Source organism: Somniosus microcephalus, chromosome 3, assembly GCF_052327205.1.
Source record: "Somniosus microcephalus isolate GS21.2 chromosome 3, FLI_Smic_1.0, whole genome shotgun sequence".
Taxonomy (NCBI): Eukaryota; Metazoa; Chordata; class Chondrichthyes; order Squaliformes; family Somniosidae; genus Somniosus; species Somniosus microcephalus.
This window is the reverse complement of record NC_140989.1, coordinates 134,038,188-134,059,269: the sequence shown is the minus strand read 5'-3', so window position 1 is coordinate 134,059,269 and position 21,082 is coordinate 134,038,188. Positions and strand designations below refer to the sequence as shown.

The following is a 21,082-nucleotide window of genomic DNA, read 5'->3' as shown; positions in this document are numbered from 1 at the left end:
TTTGCATATGCCAAGGACTAACACCTGTTTCAGTGTATACTTAGATTTTTTATACAAATTTTTTTTAACCTTCAAAGCCTCTACAATAATTTGATGTTATCAAATTTCCATCACTTAATAGTGGCTGGAGGGTGGAAGATGCAGATGACATTGGTAACATGCCCAGGGGATCTGAGCATTAACATAAGCAAAGACTAGTGTTTTACACATATTTTAAAGTCTGTGCCAAACAGCAAAAATCCACCAGACTCCCTTAAAAATAGGCGGCAGGACCTGACATAATAATAGTTATTTTCCAGCAATTATTCATTACTCCTTTGAATGGGAAAAATGACAGGGCTATGGGGAAAGAGCGGGGGAGTGGCACTAATTGGCTAACTCGACCAAAGAGCAGACACAGGGGGATGGGCCGAATGGCCTCCTTCTGCGCTGTACCGTTCTATGATTCTATGTTGTTTCTTCACAGGGGCAGAAACCCTGTATGGGAATAACATGGGTTAACATCCCTGTATGGGAATAAAGAGCAAAACGGAGATAGCAAATAAAGGCTACATAGCATTTTTATTGGGGAACTTGGATTAGCAAGAGGAGGCATTGCCTACATATAGAAACATGCACAGAGTGCCTGTGTGCTTAGTGTGTTTATACATTCACCAGTGGCCAGCAAAAGGACAATAGCGAAATAAATCTTCTTCCACGATCCGATTTATAAAAAAAAGTCTGCAGGGATATAGACATTCCGGAGATATACTCGGGGAAAGGAGTCTAAGAGGAGGGCAGCAGGGGAGGTTGATCTTTGCAGGATCTGCTGGTTGCCAGGCGCTTGTTTTGTTTTGGCCACTGCAGTGTTGCGGGTGGCGAGGCGAAGCACCGAGCACAAAACTTCGCCACAAACTCAACTTTCCGGCATTTGGTTCACGTTTTCATCAGCTGGCTGCAAATGGCAATTCGGTATTGGGGAAGTACGTTTGAACTTTTCCTGTTTGTTTTCTCCCGCTGTGGGTCCCCTTGGCGTTAAACCTTTCCCCCCTTCAATTATGCGTCCAGTTCCTAGACTTTGAGGGGAGGTAGTATTTTTGAGGGACTTCAAACGTTTTGTGGGAGTTGATACGTTTTTGAGGGAGTTGATACTTTTTTGAGGGAGTTGATACTTTTTTGAGGGAGTTGGTATGTTTTTGTGGGAGTTGGTACGTTTTTGAGGGAGTTGATACTTTTTTGAGGGAGTTGGTATGTTTTTGAGGGAGTTGATACTTTTTTGAGGGAGTTGGTATGTTTTTGAGGGAGTTGGAATGTTTTTGAAGGAGTTGATACTTTTTTGAGGGAGTTGGTATGTTTTTGAGGGAGTTGATATTTTTTGAGGGAGTTGATACTTTTTTGAGGGAGTTGGTACGTTTTTGAGGGAGTTGATACTTTTTTGAGGGAGTTGGTATGTTTTTGAGGGAGTTGATACTTTTTTGAGGGAGTTGCTATGTTTTTGAGGGAGTTGCTATGTTTTTGAGGGAGTTGATACTTTTTTGAGGGAGTTGGTATGTTTTTGAGGGAGTTGATATTTTTTGAGGGAGTTGATACTTTTTTGAGGGAGTTGGTACGTTTTTGAGGGAGTTGATACTTTTTGAGGGAGTTGATACTTTTTTGAGGGAGTTGGTATGTTTTTGAGGGAGTTGATACTTTTTTGAGGCACTTCATACTTTGATACTGTTGGTTTTTTTGGTGAGTTTAATACAATTTAATTTTAAATATTTAAAAAAAAGATTTAACCCACTTATTACTGTCACAGATTACTTTCTTATTATTTTAAAGCACTTATATATTTGCTCGTGAATATTCTGTGTATTTAACTCTAAGCCATAGTTTGTTAATAGGAAAACATCTTCTGTACTCCTTCTCGTATCACAGGTATTGCCTGGCTGTGCACACAGTGCGCTACTGTTGACTTGAAGTGTTGTTTTACATGCACATGATTCGTCTTCTGTGTGTTACAGGTGCTTGACTCCACATCTATCTATATTTATTTGTTTATCAGATTCAATATGTGAGGCAAGGCATTGAAAACGCATTATAAAGCCTTTTCAACATTAAAGGGGTGTCAAGCTGTGTTACAAAAGCTGCTATTTTACAGTCAAAGTAAAAGGCTGCCCATAGTTACACCACTATTCCCGACCAGAATGGAGATGATTGGGTAATTCCCCATGTCAATCACTGCTGTAAGTGATTGGGATTGATTTTATGCACATAATTTGTATGTAGCTGCATTTTGCTGGAGAAATCACCCTGCCTTTATTGGGTGACGTTGCTGTAGTTTTGGTCATGAGTTCCATTTGCTGTAGTTCGTAGAGACTCTTTTGAAATAGACTCTGTAGACTGTGTAGTGCACTGTTTAAATAGACTGCTGAGTAAATAGACTTTGCTATAAAATAGACTGCTGTGAGTCCTGCCGCATGTCTGGCTGCATATAGTGATACCACTATTTCCAGTCCGTCTCGCCCCGCCTCCAACTCATTGGCTGACACAGTGGTGTCAATAGACACCCTGGTCAAAGTATATCATCTAATGGTGACACAATCTGGCCACCAGACTTCCATAAATCACTCAAAGTTTTCTGAAATGTTTTTCATCTTACCTTTTTGCTCAATAACCGAAACTTCTAGGGGGAAAAATTTGGTTGCTTTGCGCCTCCCATTAGTGCCCCGGTCTGGCAATGCCTCGATTTAAAAATTCTTATCCTTGCTTTCAAATCCCTCCATGGCCTCGCCGCCTCCCTATGTCTGTAACCTCCTCCAGCCCTTCAAACCTCCGAGATCACTGCACTCCTCCAATTCTGACCTCTTGTGCAACCCTGATTTTAATTGTTCCACCATTGGTGGCCGTGCCTTCAGTTGCCTGGGCCCTAAGCTCTGGAATTCCCTCCCTAAACCTCTCCGCCTCTCTACCTCTCTCTCCTCCTTTAAGATGCTCCTTAAAACTGACCTCTTTATCTGTCATAATATTTCCTCATCTGGCTCAATGTCAAATTTTTGTTTGATAACGCTTCTGTGACGCGCCTTTGGATGGCCTACTCCTGTTCCTATCTCTATGTTTACTACATTAAACGCGTTATATGAATGTAAGTTGTTGTTCCTCAGTCCCGTTTGATTTTACTGCCTCTCCACCAGTTTAATATATTAAAAGTATTGTCGATAGTGCGCCTTTCCTCCTAAGCATCACACTTACTTCCTGCCGCACTTTAGGCATGGCAATTAAGACATCACACTTGAGCATACCCTGTGACTCACTGTGAGCAATGCCTTAGGACATCTGCTAACTTATAAAGTAGTGGGCTTGTTTAGGCATTTTCACAGAATAATGGACAGAACCTGGAGTTCAGAAGAATGAGAGGTGATCTCAATGAAACATACAAGATTCTGAGGGGGCTTGGCAGGGTTTTTTTTTATTCGTTCCTGGGATTTGGGCATCGCTGGCAAGGCCAACATTTATTGCCCATCCCTAATTGCCCTTGAGAAGGTGGTGGTGAGCCGCCGCCTTGAACCGCTGCAGTCCGTGTGGTGAAGGTACTCCTACAGTGCTGTTAGGGAGGGAGTTTCAGGATTTTGACCCAGCGATGATGAAGGAACGGTGATATATTTCCAAGTTAGGATGGTGTGTGACTTGGAGGTGGTGGTGTTCCCATGCGCCTGCTGCCCATGTCCTTCTAGCTGGTAGAGGTCGCGGATTTGGGAGGTGCTGCCGAAGAAGCCTTGGCGAGTTGCTGCAGTGCATCTTGTAGATGTTACACACTGCAGCCACGGTGCGCCGGTGGTGGAGGGAGTGAATGTTTAAGGTGGTGGATGGGGTGTCAATCAAGTGGGCTGCTTTGTCCTGGATGGTGTCAAGCTTCTTGAGTGTTGTTGGAGCTGCACTCATCCAGGCAAGTGGAGAGTATTCCATCACACTCCTGACTTGTGCCTTGTAGATGGTGGAAAGGCTTTGGGGAGTCAGGAGGTGAGACACTCGCTGCAGAATACCCAGCCTCTGACCTGCTCTTGTTGCCACAGTATTTATGTGGCTGGTCCAGTTAAGTTTCTGGTCAATGGTGACCCCCAGAGTAGATGCTGAGAGGTTGTTTCCCCTGGATGGAGAGCCTAGAACTAGGGGGCACAGTCTCAGGATAAGGGGTTGGCCATTTAGGACTGAGATGAGGGGCAATTCTTCACTCAGTGGGTTGTGAACAATGTTCCCTTTAAGCTGCACAGCACTCTGGATCTCTCACTGCAGCTGGCTCATTGGCACACTGGCTTACCAGCTTTTAAAGAGGAAAACCCATGTATGCGCGGTATTTTGAATGGGCCGCACGGCCCCTTAAAATAAAATTAAAGGGAATATTGGTTGTGAATTTTTGGAATTCTCTACCCCAGAGGGCTGTGGATGCTCAGTCGTTGAGTATATTCAAGACCGAGATCGATAGACTTTTGGACTCTAAGGGAAGCAAGGGATATGGGGATTGGGCGGGAAAGTGGAGTTGAGGTCGAAGATCAGCCACAATCTTATTGAAATTGGAGCAGGCTCAAGGGACTGTATGGCCTACTCCTACCCCTATTTTTTATGTTCTTATGTTATCATGGAAATTTGATCCCTAAAGTCCAGAATACCATATAATAAAAATATACTGTAATTAGATTTTTTCAGTTACTGTAAGTTAGTGGTCCTGATGTTAGACCCCACAAGAAATTGTGCGTTTTAACTTATATGCTGTCATATGCAATAATAGTTTTTCTATTTTTTTCAGAGTGAAGAGAAACAACATTGGACTCTAAAAACATCATCGTTTTTCATTTTATTGACAATCACCTGCGGTTTCTTCCTTGTCTGCAAACGTCATTTATTGGCACAGAAACAGAACGTTTACAAAATGGAAAAAGAACGTTTATTTTGTCTATGAAAACATTCCTTCATAATCTCTTTGCGTGTGAAGATACTGCGGTTCCAAAATGCAGAACCAGCAACCACACCGAAATACATCACCTAGGAACATGACTGGAATATACCTGGGAATGGTACGTTTTGTTTTCTGGGGCTTAACAGTAAAGAGGAAAGTATGTGAGAGACAAAAGTGCTGCTATGTTAACAGAGGTTGCAATTAATGACTATAATTACACAAAGGATTAATGTCCTTTTGTTGCAAGCTTTCAGATGCAGCATGTCCCTTGCTATCCCAATCCTGTTTCGCTATTACCATGCCCTTGCAGCTATTGGCTTGTTTGAGGTTTAATAGCATTTCTGATATTGCTGTTTGTGGGAGCTTGCTGTGCGTAAATTGGCTACCGCGTTCCCTACATTCCAACAGTGACTACATTTCAAAAGTACTTCATTGGCTGTAAAGCACTTTAGGTCATCCTGAAGTCGTGAAAGGCACTTTATAAATGCAAGTTCTTTCTTCTTTCTATTTCTGACTTTCAGAGCCTAGGGAAATCACTCACTGCTCTCTGTCCCCTTAACAAATCTGACTGCCCTTGCAGGCTTTCTGTTTCAAAAAGCCTCTCTCCTGTGTTAGAGTTTTGTCAAAACTGACAATCTCCACCAAAGAACGAACTCGAGCAGCGTAACTTGGCAATGACCCCTGCTGATTTCAAATAAATGAAGTTGTTGCTGCAGCAATAATTGTGAATGATTACTAGAATGTTAAACTATCTTCCACTGTCTCAGCTCATTGTTCAGATAGCTCATCTGAATCCTCCAACTGTGTGGTCCTGTGAATTTAACCCCTTGAGAGCCAAGATTAGCTCAATAATTGTTTTTTTTAACATATATTACACCAAGATCCCTTATCGGAGGTATAGTCAGGAAACTCAAAAATGTGACAATATGAACTTTTCAACTTTTTCTGATGTAACTTTTCTGAACAAAATGGCCCAGAATTTGCTTTGGGTAATAACAGCAAACATAATAATAAGAACATAATAAGAAATAGGAGCAGGAGTAGGCCATTTGGCCCTTCGAGCCTGCTCCGCCATTCAATGAGATGGCTGATCTTCTGCCTCAATTCCATTCACCGGCCTTATCGCCATATCCCTTGATGCCCTTACTAGTCAGAAATCTATCGACTTCTGTTTTGAATATACCCAATGACTGAGCCTCCACAGCCCTCTGGGGTAGAGAATTCCAAAGATTCACCACCCTCTGTGTGAAGGAATTTCTTCTCATCTCAGTCCTGAATGGCCTACCCTTTATCCTGAGGCTTTGGCCCCTGGTTCTAGACTCCCCAGCCAAGGGAAATGTTCTCCCAGCATCCACCCTATCAAGCCCTGTAATAATTTTGTATGCTTCAATGAGATCCCCTCTCATTCTTCTGAATTCAAGAGAATACAGGCCTAGTTTACTCAATCTCTTCTCATACGACAGTCCCGCCATCCCAGGAATCAATCTTGTGAACCTTCGTTGCACTCCCTCTATGGCAAGTATATCCTTCCTTAGGTAAGGAGACCAAAATTGTACACAGTACTCCAGGTGTGGTCTCACCAAGGCCCTATATAATTGGAGTAAGACTTCTTTACTCCTGTACTCAAATCCTCTTGTAATTAAGGCTAGCATATCACTTGCCTTCCTAATGGCTTGCTGCACCTGCACATTCACTTTCAGTGACTCATGTACAAGGACACCCAGGTCCCTTTGAGCATCTGCATTCCCCAATCTTTCACCATTTAGGAAATACTCTGCCTTTCTGTTTTTTCTACCAAAGTGGATAACTTCACATTTATCCACATTATATTCCATCTGCCATGTTCTCACCCACTCACTGAGCCTGTTGGGATCCCCTTGAAGCCTCTTCACATCCTCTTCACAACTGACACTGCCACCTAGCTTTGTATCATCAGCAAATTTGGAAATGTTACATTTAGCCTCCTCATCCAAAGCATTGATATAGATTGTGAATAGGTGGGGCCCAAGTACAGCCTGCCTTCCTGAAAAAGACCCGTTTATCCCTACTCTTTCCACGGATGTTGCCTGACCTGCTGAGTTTTTCCAGCATTTTCTGTTGTTATCCCTACTCTTTGTTTTCTGTCTGTTAACCACTTCTCAATCCATGCTAGTATATGACTCCCAACTCCATGTGCCCTAATTTTGTTCACCAACCTCTTGTGTGGGACCTTATTGAAGGCCTTCTGAAAATCCAAATACACCACATCTACCGGTTCCCCTTTGTCTACTCCACTAGTTACATCCTCAAAGAACTCCAATAGGTTTTGTCAAGCAGGACTTCCCTTTCATAAATCCATGTTGACTCTGCCCAATCTTACTATTAGTTTCTAAGTGCCCAGTTATTGCATCCTTTAGAATAGATTGCAGCATTTTCCCAACTACTGATGTGAGGCTAACAGGTCTGTAGTTCCCCGTTTTCTTTCTCCCTCCTTCCTTAAATAGCGGGGTTGACGTAATAAAACTCACTACGCACTTGGTTTGAGCATAAAGCAAGGCTTTAATCAACTTGTTTCAGAACATGGAAGTCTAGTTGTATTTCACTAGCTCCTTGTCTTACAAAATGTCCCTGTAAAGCTGGGGCCCACGCCCGAGTATTTATACTCCTTGGACGGCGCCACCAGCTGGCCGTCCAGCGTTATTTCAGAAGTAGTTTTTTGATGATGAGATTTATAACATTCTTCCTGCCTAAAAGATTTGGAAGTCCGACGACTTCCTCTTAATGGATTAGGCGGACCACGAATAGCCGCAGTCTTTTAGATTTTTGTTTATGGCCAGAAGGCATGTCTCCCCGGACCGTGTCTTGGTCCCTGGACCGCTTGATCAGTACCGGTGGATCGACAGGGCCTGTGTTGCTCTGATCGACCCGAGGGAGGCTGGGGAGATCGTGACTCCGGGTGCGGGTCCCCACAGGCGCAGAACTGGCTTCGTCCCGTTGGTTAGCCGGGGATTGACCGGCGTCCTGGCCCGGGGTGGCCATCCCACGGGGAGCGCTCAGCTCCCCGAGCGGATCCGGCGGGGTTGCCCGCAGATCCCTCGATGTCCCAGGTAGGGCGTCATCCTCGGGGGAGCGCAAAGTGTCAGCATCATCCCCGCGGGTCCCTCCATCAGTTGGGTCCACGGAACCGGCCAGACAGGGAGCCAGGTCCCGGAGCAAAACAGTGGACTCCTGGCCATCCGGGTATTGCACGTGTGCGTACGTGGGGTTGACGTCTGTAAGTTCTACCTCGTCGACTAGAGGATCGGTTTTCGACGATCGGACGAATCTTCGGAGCAGCATGGGGCCAGGAGCTGCCAACCATGATAGTAGAGACGTCCCATAGGTGGAGCGATGCTGGAAGCTGAAGAATCGCTCGTGAGGTGTGACATTGATAGAAGTAGAAAGGAGAGACCTGATGGAATGCAACGCATCAGGGAGCATAGTTTCCCACTGCTGGTCTGGTAGATTGCGTGACCTCAGTGCAAGTTGAACAGCGTTCCAAATGATAGCATTGTATCTCTCAACCTGTCCATTACCAATGGGATGGTACGGTGTCGTTTTACTTGTGGCGATTCCCCATTGGGAGAGATAATTTTTGAGTTCACTTGCCATGAAGGAGGGACTCCAATCAGAGTGGATGAAATTGGCCGTACCGCAAAGGGAAAAGACTTGATCAAGGCATTTGATCACTGTGGAAGTAAGCAAAGGAAAAGCGTGAATATTCATCCACCATAGTCAGTAAGTAGGTGTTCTGCATTGAGGAAGGCAATGGCCCTTTAAAGTCAATGCTGAGTCGCTGCATAGGCTGCATAGCGTGTATGAGCAAGCCATCCGGTGGACGGGAGAATTGCGGTTTTAACTCCGCACAAATTTTACAGGAGGAGCACGTTCTTTTCACATCTTCCATACAAAATGGGAGATTTTTAGATCGCACAAAGTGCAACATATGGGTAATGCCAGGATGGCATAAGTCAGTATGAAGATCCGCCAGAGTCGAAGTTGACATAGAAGAGCAGAATGCCCGCGTGAGGGTATCCGGGGCCACATTCTCTTTGCCGGGTCGATAATGTATGGTGTATCCAAAGGCAGCCAATTCCATCCTCCAGAGTTGTATTTTGTTATTCTTGATCTTAGTGTGTTTCCGGTTATCCAGCATAAAGGCCACGGAGCGCTGATCGGTTATAAGTGTGAAATGGCGACGAGCGAGAAAATGACTCCATTTACGTACCGCTTCGATGATGGCCGTAGCCTCCTTCTCGACAGGAGGATAATGGAGCTCGCTACCCTGCAAAGTTCTGGACAGAAATGCAACGGGTCGACCACCTTGATTCAAGGTAGCAGAGATCGCCACATCCGATGCATCGCATTCGACCACGAAAGGAAGATTTTCATCAATGGAACGAAGCGTGGCTTTTTCCAGTTGTCGCTTGAGGAGGTTGAAAGCTGAAATAGCCGTTACCTCCAATGGAAATGACTTAGCATGAAGCAGGGGCTGGATCTTGTCGGAGAAGTGGGGTATCCATTTTGCATAATAGGCGAACATGCCGAGTGCCCGACGAAGAGAGCCGAGATTCGTAGGGGGAGGGAGCTCCTGAAGCGGACGAAGTCGCTCCGGATCCAGTTTGATGACACCGTTGCCCACCCAGTAGCCAAGGATGTTGACTGATGGTACTGATTTCACAGATTTGGACTCATTTAAGGTTAAGTTGCGACGATGGAGAACGTCAAAAAATTTCTGGAGGTTGGCATCATGCTCCTTCTGGTCATGACCAGCAATGGTGATATTATCCAGATATGGGAAAGTGTCCGTTAAGTTCTCCTGTTTAACTAGGCTATCCATTGCCCGTTGAAAGCCGGCCACCCCATTGGTGACCCCAAATGGAAGGCGACAAAACTGGTAAAGCCGACCATTGGCCTCAAAGGCTGTATACTTTTTGTCAGAGTCCTTTAACGATACTTGATATGCGCTCTTTAAATCAAAAGTTGAAAATACCTTGTAGTTGGCAAGGTTATTGACCATGTCATCAATGCGTGGTAGTGGGTAGGCATCCAGGTCGGTATACTGGTTAATAGTTTGCGAGTAATCGATGCAAAGACATTTCTTGTGTTGCTTCAGAGGATTTTTAACAATGACGACTTGAGCCCGCCAGAAGATGAACATGGCTCAATGATACCATCAGCTAGAATACGATAGATTTCTGCCTCGATAAAGGCTCGATCATCTTGGCTGAAACGTCGTGATTTAGTGACTGTGGGTTTACATCGGGGGGAAAGATTGGCAAACAAGGAGGGCTCGTCGAGCGAAGCCGCCGAAAGCGCACAAAACGGTACTTTGGAAATAATAAGCTCTGGCTTTGACCCTCCAAACTCGAAAGTGAGTCTTTTGTGTTGTTTCTGGAAATCCTGTCCCAGGAGCACATCACTGCATAGGTTCTTGAGCACCCCGAGCCGGGTGGAGAAATAAGTGCGGCCATTGAGAATTAGGTCGACAAGACAAAAGCCGGAAGAATTGGTAGTCAGTGTCATCAGAGCCATTGCAATTTCCCTGTCCGAGGGGTAAATACGCAGTTTTAACTTACTGACAGCCTGCTCACTAATGAAGCTGTCAGAGCTGCATGAGTCGATTAGTGCACTCAAAATGTGTCCATTTACTGAAACCTTCGTGGCTGCATGGGACAGACTTTGGGGAAAAACAGCTGTGATGGGAGGAGGGGCAGTTTTACCCTTGATAGCTGTAACCTTAGTAATGGTTCTTGGGGGAGGAGCAGTTTTATAGATAGTAGCTGCAAAACAACAGGGGCTCTCGACCGGTATACCTTAGAAAAGTGGCCTTTCCTACTAACAGTGGCTCTTGACTGGCATACCTTAGAAAAGTGACCTTTCATGCTGCAATGATTGCAGGTTGCGTTACGAGCAGGACAAAATTTCCTATAATGGAACGCACCTCCACAGAAGAAACACTTCCTTCTGGGTTGCCAAGATGCCGCTAGGGCGGGGTCGTCACCAGTGTAGGTTTCTAGGGTAGGGTTGCCATCAACCAGGTTGGAGTCATCATCCGTGAGAGCTTCTGCCCGAGGCCTATCGAAGGAGTCACTAAAAGTGATAGCAGCAGCCCGTGCGCATGGTGAAAGATATGTATCTGCATTCCTCTTTGCTAAGTCCAGAGAACATGCCTGGTCATAGGCAGCCTGTAACTTGAGGGTTTTATTCTCCAACAGATGCTGACATATGAAAGGAGATGCAATCCCATTAATAAAGGAATCACGAATTAACTCCTCCTGGTACTGCTCAGCTGTAACAGCTTTAAGATTACAATCCTTGCTGAGCCTGCGAAGTTTCTGAAGGAATTCGTCAAGTGATTCCCCGGGTTGTTGTCGAGTTGTGGCCAGTAGATGCCGAGCAAAAATTTCATTTGGGGACTTTACATATAGCTGCTGTAGTATTTGGATAGCGGCATCATAGTCTACACAGTCTTCGATATAATCAAACACATGAGGGGATACATAATTCGCAAGTATCTCTAATTTATCAGGAACATTTTCACCACACACCCTGAGGAAGTTGCTGAAAGTACGATACCAGTGTTTCCATACCTTAGCAGCTGTAAGTGAATTCGGGTCCAGGTCGAGACGGGCGGGGCTGAGTAGTTTCTCCATGATGGATCGATTACTTGTCTGAGTTCCCTTCTATGGTTCGAGTTGTAGCTGGCTGTTCCCGAAATCACCCAAAGCGTGGAGTCGATATCAAGTTGATTAAATTGACGTAATAAAACTCACTACACACTTGGTTTGAGCATAAAGCAAGGCTTTAATCAACTTGTTTCAGGACATGGAAGTCTAGTTGTATTTCACTAGCTCCTTGTCTTACAAAATGTCCCTGGCAAGCTGGGGCCCACGCCTGAATATTTATACTCCTTGGACGGCGCCACCAGCTGGCCGTCCAGCGTTATTTCAGAAGTAGTTTGTTGATGATGGGATTTATAACAGGGGTTACATTTGATATCCTCCAATCTGCAGGAACCGTTCCAGCATCTATAGAATTTTGGAAGATAGCAACCAATGCGTCCACTATCCCAATGGCCACCTCTTTCAAAACCCTAGGACGTAGGTCATCCGGTCCTTGGGATTTATCGAATTTTAGTCCCATTAATTTTGCTAGTTCTGTTTTTTTACTAATAATAATTTCTTTAAGTTCCTCATTTTCGCCACACCCTTGGTTTTCTCGTATTTCTGGGAGGTTTTTTGTGTCTTCCTCCGTGAAGACAGAAACAAAGTATTTATTTAATTTCTCTGCCATTTCCTCATTCCCCATTATAAATTCTCCCGTCTCTGACTGTAAAGGACCTACATTTACCTTCACCAGTCTTTTCCTTTTCACATACCCGTTTGCTGTTATTACCCCTTTTGAAACTGATCGCAACTTCAGGATGTAGCGCATGCACACCCTAACGCAGAAATCCTGAAGTTGCGGTCAGTCATTCACTGCTCCAACACTGGCGGCACTGTGGAACCCCCACACTCCTCTCCAAAGCCGGCAATCAGCGTAATCTGTCAAATCAGGGACACTGATGAAAACTTCTGCTTTTCTACGGTAATGCCACTGTTAAATACCCCATTAAAACGTTAGATCCTTTTGACTTAGGTGTAACTGGGATTTTAACAGTGTATTGTCTGCTAAACAAACGTCATGGCCCTGAAAAACTAATTTTACTTTTGTGGAGTGTTAAATTTATACATTTTATTTAAAATTTACATTTTTAAGAAACTTTAATTTTTTTTTACTTTAAAAAAAAATCTTTATTTCAGGCTTACCTTTGCCCCAATCTTTGTTTTGCTCACTATAGCATTTTTAATAAGTTAGAATCAAAGGAGCTTCTTTCAGTCTGTGAGAATTCTGCATTGTGATTGGCTGCTTAGACAGCTTGTTGACTGGGATTCCTGCTAAACTACGCTGATTTCAACTGCATCTCGGAAAAGCCGAACTTCTCACCACAGAGATCGCGAGATCTTTGTGGGAAGCTTACTTCGGGGCCAGCGCCGAACGCCTTTGCTTCGTTGCTGACTGCAAATTATGGGCCATTGTGTTCAAGTAGTTGTTTATTCAGGATACACAGGGGTAAATTTTATTTTCACTGCATGGATGGTAATTTGGTTGAATAAATTGCCCATCTATTATAGAGCCCATCTAATTTTCATTCCATTCATTTCAATGCAATGACAATTGGATGGGTGCTATAACCACACCTGGAGTACTCTGAACAGTTTTGGTCTCCTTACCTAAAGAAGGATATATTTGCCTCAGCCGGGATGCAATGAAGGTTCACTATATTGATTTATGGGATGAGAGGGTTGTCCTATGAGGAGAGATTGAGTAGACTAGGCCTATATTCTCTGGAGTTTAGAAGAATGAGAGGTGATCTCATTGAAACATACAAAATTCTTACAGGGCTTGACAGGATAGATGCTGGGAGGATGTTTCCCCTGGCTGGAGAGTCTAGAACTAGGGGTTATAGTCTCAGGATAAGTGGTTGACTGTTTAGAACTGAGATAAGGAGAAAGTTCTTCACTCAGAGGGTTGTGGATTCTCAGTCGTTGAGTATCTTCAAGACTGCGAGCGATAGATTTTTGAATACCAAGGAAATCAAAGGATGTGAGGATCGGGCAGGAAAGTGGAGCTGAGGTAGAAGATCAGCCATACAGGCTCAAGGGGCCACATGGTCTACCCCTGCTCCTATTTCTTATGTTCTTACCTCCAGGGTGCTAAGTCTTTGAGTTCAAAAACAACCAGGAAAACAGAAGTTAACGTTAAAATTGATTTTTTAAAAGAACTGTATAAGTATTCCAGTCTGGAAAGAGATTCTGAATAAAAGCTCTAAATGTGCTTATTTAAGCATTACCTTTTTGGTAAACTAAGTAGAGATATTTAGTAAAAAAAATAAAGATGCAGGATAATTTAATCCAGTTTCTCCAGTCTCTCCACATAACTGAAGTCCCTCATCCCTTGTACCATTCCAGTAAATCTCTGCACCCTCTCCAATGCCTTGACATCCTTCCTAAAGTGTGATGCCCAGAATTGGACACAATACTCCAGCCGAGAACTTCGTTAAGGGGAAATCCCAGGGGAAAACTCATAGTGGCAATGTGGCAGCTGGAATCAAAATAAGCAATTGCTACAAATCTACTTTAAGGACCTCAGTGGTAACAGGAAAAAAAACCCAAGAGAAATGCTTCAGCAACATTCTTACGATATGGCAATCTGGCCACTTTTAACTAATTATAGTATAGAGATTGGCACCTAGCAATCAGTTTATATGGGAAGTGAGTGGAAATGATGCAAATGGCATGATCAAGCATATACCTACAAACTACTTCCCCAGTAAGTTGCTGGGAGTGTGAGCTGCTAACGGTGTGGCGAAGGCAATGGGCATCTGGGACCTCAGTGCACGATGGAACCAACAGCCTATCGCCTTAACCAATGAGATTTTGGGATTGAGAAAGAAACAGAGGAAGAATGGAGAAGGAAATAGGCTGAATTAGAGTCAAATCAGGTACAGAAAGAGAAATAAAGAGAGGAAAAGAAAGATTGAATGAAGAGTGAGAGATAAAAGAGACTGAAAGGAAAAGTAAGAAAAAACAATTAAAATGAGACATTTTTTAAAATTTCCAACAACGATACTTGAGGGAATGAGACTCCACGCTTTTAATTGTTCACTTTCTAGAGCAGAGAGGTTGATTGGCAGTCATTGACAATTATCATGTTGTTAACAGGGCATCTACACTGTTAATTACTAGACTTAACTTTCTGTGGCGAGTTTAATGGACAATTAATGCAGCAATGGTTAAACGTACTCGGGAGGCTAATGGCGGAGCGGTGCAAATCATCCGGCAACTTGTGGCGATTCACAATCCACGGGGTGTCTCTTCCTCGCCACAAGTTGCTGGATGATTTGCGCATTAATAACAGCGTGCGTCGTTCAGACCGCAGTATTGTTTCCACAAATTCCCGCCCATACGGACAGGGATTCACATAATGGATCTGCAGCCAATTTTCCATTCAGGAGTGCCTAATTTAAGCTCAAAACTCTGACGTTCCTGATTGGAAAATTTACACGAAGGAGTACAATGATGATTATACCCTGACAAGTTGTCCTGAGTGCCTCCACATGTTGCTGTTAAAAAGCAAATAAAATATTAAAGGGTGAGAAATTCGGTATCGCCCCATTTGGGGTGCAATTATCGGCCAGGCGCAAAGATTAGTGCCTGGCGCTAATAGAAACATAGAAGATAGAAGATAGGAGCAGGAGTAGGCCATTCGGCCCTTCGAGCCTGCTCTGCCATTCAATGAGATCATGGCTGATCATCCAAATTCAGTATCCTGTCCCTGCCTTCTCCCCATATCCCTTGATCCCTTTAGCCTTAAGAAATATATCCAACTCTTTCTTGAATATATTTAATGAACTGGCCTCCACCGCCCTCTGTGGCAGAGAATTCCACAGGTTCACCACTCTCTGGGTGAAGAAATTCCTCCTCATTTCAGTCCTAAATGGCTTGCCCCTTATCCTTAGACTATGACCCCTGGTTCTGGACTCCCCGGCCATCAGAAACATCCTTCCTGCATCTAGTGTGTCCAGGCCTGACAGAATTTTATAGGTTTCGATGAGATCCCCTCTCAATCTTCTAAACTCCAGTGAGTATAAGCCCAATCGACACAATCTCTCCTCATACGTCATTCCTGCCATCCCAGGTATCAGCCTGGTGAATCTTCGCTGCACTCCCTCCATGGCAAGAACGTCCTTCCTCAGGTAAGGCGACCAAAACTGCACACAATACTCAAGGTGTGGTCTCACCAAGGCCCTGTACAACTGTAGCAAGACATCCTTGTTCCTGTACTTGAACCCTCTTGCTACGAAGGCCAACATACCATTTGCCTTCTTAACCGGCTGCTGCACCTGCATGCTTACCTTCAGCGACTGGTGCACAAGAACACCCAGGTCTCTTTGCACTTCCCCTTCTCCCAATCTATTGCCATTCAAATAATAATCTGCCTTCCTGTTTTTGCCAACAAAGCGGATAACCTCACATTTATCCACATTATAGTGCATTTGCCATGTTTCTGCCCAATCACCCAACCTGTCCAAATCGTACTGGAGTTTCACGACATCCTCCTCACAGCATACCCTCCCACCCAGCTTTGTGTCGTCTGCAGATTTGGAGATATTACATCCAATTCCCTCGTCCAGATCATTAATATATATTGTGAACAGCTGGGGTCCTAGGACCGATCCTTGCGGTACCCCACTAGTCACTGCCTGCCACTCGGAAAACGACCCGTTTATTCCAACTCTTTGCTTTTTGTCTGCCAACCAGTTCTCTATCCAAGTCAATACCTTGCCCCCAATCCCATGTGCCTTAGTTTTGCACGCTAATCTCTTATGCGGGACCTTATCGAAAGCCTTCTGAAAGTCCAAATACACCACATCCACTGGTTCTCCCTTATCTATTTTACCAGTTACATCCTCAAAAAATTCCAGTAGATTAGTCAAGCATGATTTACCTTTTGTAAATCCATGTTGACTTTGTCCGATCCAGTCACTGCTTTCCAAGTGCTCTGCTATTACATCTTTTATAATGGACTCTAGCATTTTCCCCACTACCGATGTCAAGCTTACCGGTCTATAATTCCCCGCCTTTTCTCTACCACCTTTTTTGAATAGTGGGGTAACATTAGCTACCCGCCAATCCATGGGTACCGTTCCAGAGTCTATCGAGTTCTGGAAGATGACCAGCAATGCATCTACTATTTCTAGGGCCACTTCCTTAAGTACCCTGGGATGTAGATTATCAGGCCCTGGGGATTTATCGGCCTTCAGTCCCATCAATTTTCCTAAAACCATTTCCCTACAAATACTGATTTCTTTCAGTTCCACCCTTTCATCAGACCCTATGTTCCCCGGAATCTCTGGGAGGTTATTTGTGTCCTCCTTTGTGAAGACAGAACCAAAATATGTATTTAGTTGGTCTGCCATTTCTTTGTTCCCCATTATAAATTCCCCCGATTCTGACTGCAAGGGACCTACGCTTGACTTCACCAATCTTTTTCTCTTCACATATCTATAAAAGCTTTTACAGTCAGTTTTTATGTTCCCTGAAAGCGTACTCTCATATTCTATTTTCCCTTTCTTAATTAATCCCTTTGTCCTCCTTTGTTGAATCCTAAACTGCTCCCAATCCTCAGGATTATTGCTTTTTCTGGCCAATTTATATGCCCTCTCCTTGGACCTTATGCTATCCCTAATTTCCCTTGTTAGCCACGGTTGGGTCACCTTTTTTGTTTTATTTTTATGCCAAACTGGGATGAACAAATTTTGTAGTTCATCCATTCGGTCTTTGAATGTTTGCCATTATCTCCGACTGCAAACTTGGCTTTTATCGCCCCTGGAGGTGATTGGATTGCTAAATCAGGTGCTTCACATCTGTCTTAAGACGCAAAGGCCAAGGAGCGAGGCGCTAACTCACAGCGCTGGCAAAGCTCCTGTGATGTCAGTCAGCAATGGAACATATAGACACTGGCACCGGCCAATTCTTAAAGGGGAGTTCTGATGAATGGTCATCGACCTGAAACATTAACTCTGTTTCTCTCTTCACAGATGCTGCTTGACCTGCTGAGTTTCTTCAGCATTTTCTGTTTTTATCTTAAAGGGGAGGGTTTATCTTGGTCTCCCTCTACATCCTGTTCATTGCAGCCTTGAGTCTCGGCCTGGAGAGACCTGTACATCAAATCTGCTGGAAAGAACAATGGAGAGACCCAGGGAAAGAGCTCAGAGTGCAGCCCCCACAGTCTCTTCTAAATAGATACAAGGAAGGGCAAATCAAAATGAACCTGCAAAGTGCTGCTCAGTATGCAAAACTCCTTCACACAGTGTAGAATCTCTCCAGAAGTCTCTCTCTATCAGAATGCATGGTGCAAAAATTACACCAACAAAAAAAGGCAGGAAGCGGTCGCCTTTAAATAACGCTCCCCCAGTCCCTTCCCGACTGCAAAACACTCCCCTCAACCTGTTGTTGCTAGCGGCAGACGTTAAGGCAGGGGGCGCCACTCAATTTCCAGTCTGGGGCGTTGCGCACTCGACTGACGTCACGAGCTGCCGGCGCAGGAGATCGTGGCGGTAGTGTTTAGCGCCGCCGCAAAATGTCCGGTCAATTTCGCGAGAGGTGCAGATATCACCGCGCCCGGGCACTAGTTGGTTTGCGCCCCACTTAGTGCCCTTTTAAGGTGCTAACGGGTGGCGCTACCAACTGAATTTTTCCCCCTAAATCATTAAACTGAAACTGCAGTGCTGGATGATTTAGCTGCTAGGTGCCTTATGACCATTCTTGCATTCATTCTGTTCAATTGGGCAGCTACTAAAACCCCCTGAGCTGTTCATTGTGACCAGTTGTCAGCAGTAGGAGCTAAGAACATGTCTATACTTGCCCATAAACAACATGCCTAACACACGTAGCTTGAATCTAGTATTCAAACACTCTTTGGTTTGCAAAATAATTAAAGCATTCACATTTCTATAATCTTGCTTTTGTCATTCATTAAGGTTGCAGTAATATTGCTATTTTTGCATCGGCTTAAAGTGGAATTTGGTGCCCATCAATGTGAAAATGGCAGTCTAATTCATAAGGCTACTGAACACATTGAAAGCCCACCCTGCAGGAGACTATCTTGCATTGGTTTACATTCAGTATAACTCCAACCTATGACCGAAACAATAGTTCCCAAGCTGAAATGTGTTTAACTGGATGTCTAACTCACTGCCAGGAACTTCATATAATTTTTGGAAGAAATATGTAGTGCTTTGTTTTATTTTTTCTACAGTTAATCCCATCTTTGCTTTGGTGTTGCCACTACTGACCATAAAGTGGGGGGAGGGGAGAGAAATTTGACTTGCGTTCAAGAATCAGGTGCAAAGTCGACGGAACAACAGCCCCGCACGCTGGTCCCGTGCTTGCCTGAGACCTGGGCCAAATCCGGCCCTTGGGCCTCATTCAAATGCCACCAGTGAGCTGCAGGCGGCAAATGGGTGCCCCATTGCAGCTCGCCAGTTCGGGAGAGTGGGAAGTCAACCGGGTCAGGTTAGGGCGTGGGGGGAGGGAGGATCCTGTGGGATGGGGGAAGGGGCCTCGAATGTGCTGGCAGCGAAGCAAACAATGTACGCACGGAGACACTGAACGAGAATGTATTTCCCCACTCTACCCCATTCATTCGCCTCTCCTTTTCTTGCCAACTTTCTCCCCTTGTCTCCTCCCCTGAGGGCATTGATTACTTGCTGGAGAATTGCTATATGGGCAGACGTTATCTCCAGTACCTCGTCCAAGAGGCCATCAGTATTGTGAGTGTCAGCAGGCTCCTTTACCATAAGAGATGTCACAACCAAGGCTGATCCTCTGCTCACTTGACGTCCAGTACATCCAGATGCATGTGAAAATGGGCAGAGACGCAGCGGAGCTATGCCACTTCCCTACGCCACTTCTCACCTTGCCCTAATTCCAGTGTTTCCAGTTATGTGAGCCCTAGTATAGGGAGGATACCAAGGCCTTGGAGAGGATTCAGTAGTAATACCAGGATTGAGAGGCCTTAGTCATGAGGAGAGACTCTTTTCACTCGAACAGAGGAGGTTAAGAGAGGATCTGATAGTGTTCAAAATTCTGAGAGGCTTTGATAAGGTCCATAAGAAACATTATTTCTACTGGTCAATGAGTTGATTGCTAGAGAGAATAAAGCTAAGAACAAAGTGAAGGGTTTGGAGAATTTCTATTTAACACAGAAGCACTTGAGGAATGGAATGCCCTACCAGAAACAATGGTGGAAATGAAATCCATAGCTTTTAAAAGAGAATTGGTTAAATATTTGAATTAGGAAAGTGTTAAAAGTGTGTGGGGAAAGGGCAGTGGATGGAAATCAGTCGAAAGCTCCCTCAGGGAGCCAGCTCATATATGATGCACCAAATGGCCTGCTATTCTGTGCTATAAAACCTCCATGGAGGTGACATTCAACTTATAGCTGCTTGTTTTGTGCCTGTAAATTGGGCGTTAGGCTTCTGAATTTTGCGTCACGACCTGTTGCGTCTGATCTGGACCGGAAGTGCGACGGATACCATATTGGCTTCGTTGATTGTTGCCCGAGCGCACTGCACGTCCATTTTTGGGCAAATTTGAATTTCTAACACCCTTGTATTTAGCGTTAAATTAATCAATTCCCCAAGTTGAAAAGTATTGAAATGATAACCGTTGCTAGGCATTATTTATAAAACATTGTGTAAAACTTATGTCTTTCAGATAAGCTCTCCATCGAGGTTTAATCACATTTGCGCCATACCACCTCTTTTTCGTAGGCGAAGCCTTTACCGAGCAAAAACTTCAGTGGAATATCAACGCTTTGTAAGTACTAAATTAAAGGCCCAATTTTAACTACGCCCGCATTCGGGACGGGCTGGGTGCAGGGCGGAGCGGAGCGGGTCAGGTGGGGTGCCTTCTGACTCAGAGACGAGAGGGTTATCACTGAGACAAGGCTGACACTCAGATTTTGCATTATGCCTAAACTCCCATCACTGACATTCAAAATAGTGACGAGTGGTAGAAGTGGAATATAATTTTTTGCCCTGCGTTGCAAACTCAAAGTTGTTGCACTATGTGGGTGTGCTTTATTAACATCATGAAGTAAAATATATTTCCTTGCAGTGCAGTTGAGGTTCTACCTGTCATTTGGCAATGGGCCTGGCTGATCACCTGATATTTCAAGCTTTGATTATGGAACATCTCTGCTTTCAGTTTTAGTGGCCACAGGAGCAGCATGTAGTAAATCAGCTGATCTGATGGCCCTGGAGTTGTAGGAGCCTCTTCCCCCACTGAACCACTGGGCTTGCTATCAAGTAAAGAATGCAAGATCTTGCATTGTTGTAGCACCTTTCACATCCTCAAGACATCCCTACGCACTTCACAGCCGGAGGATTACTTTTGGAGCGTAGTCACCGTAGTTTTTTAGGTAAATGCAGCAGCCAGTTTGCACACAGCAAGGTCCCACAAGCAGCAATGAGATAAATGGTCGGTTATTGGTGGCATTGGATAAAGGATAAATATTGGCCAGCACTCCCAAAGTACTGCA

At 44.5% G+C, this 21,082-nt stretch overlaps 1 long non-coding RNA gene across 1 annotated transcript; it reads left to right on the top strand.

Moving 5' to 3' along the window:
* The first annotated feature begins 764 nt into the window (after window positions 1-764).
* LOC147121415 (uncharacterized) lies at window positions 765-20,352 on the top strand. The gene is made up of 3 exons (XR_015077538.1): window positions 765-962; window positions 4,763-5,030; window positions 20,257-20,352. It is a non-coding gene; the product is annotated as an uncharacterized LOC147121415 (long non-coding RNA).
* The last annotated feature ends 730 nt before the right edge of the window (window positions 20,353-21,082 follow it).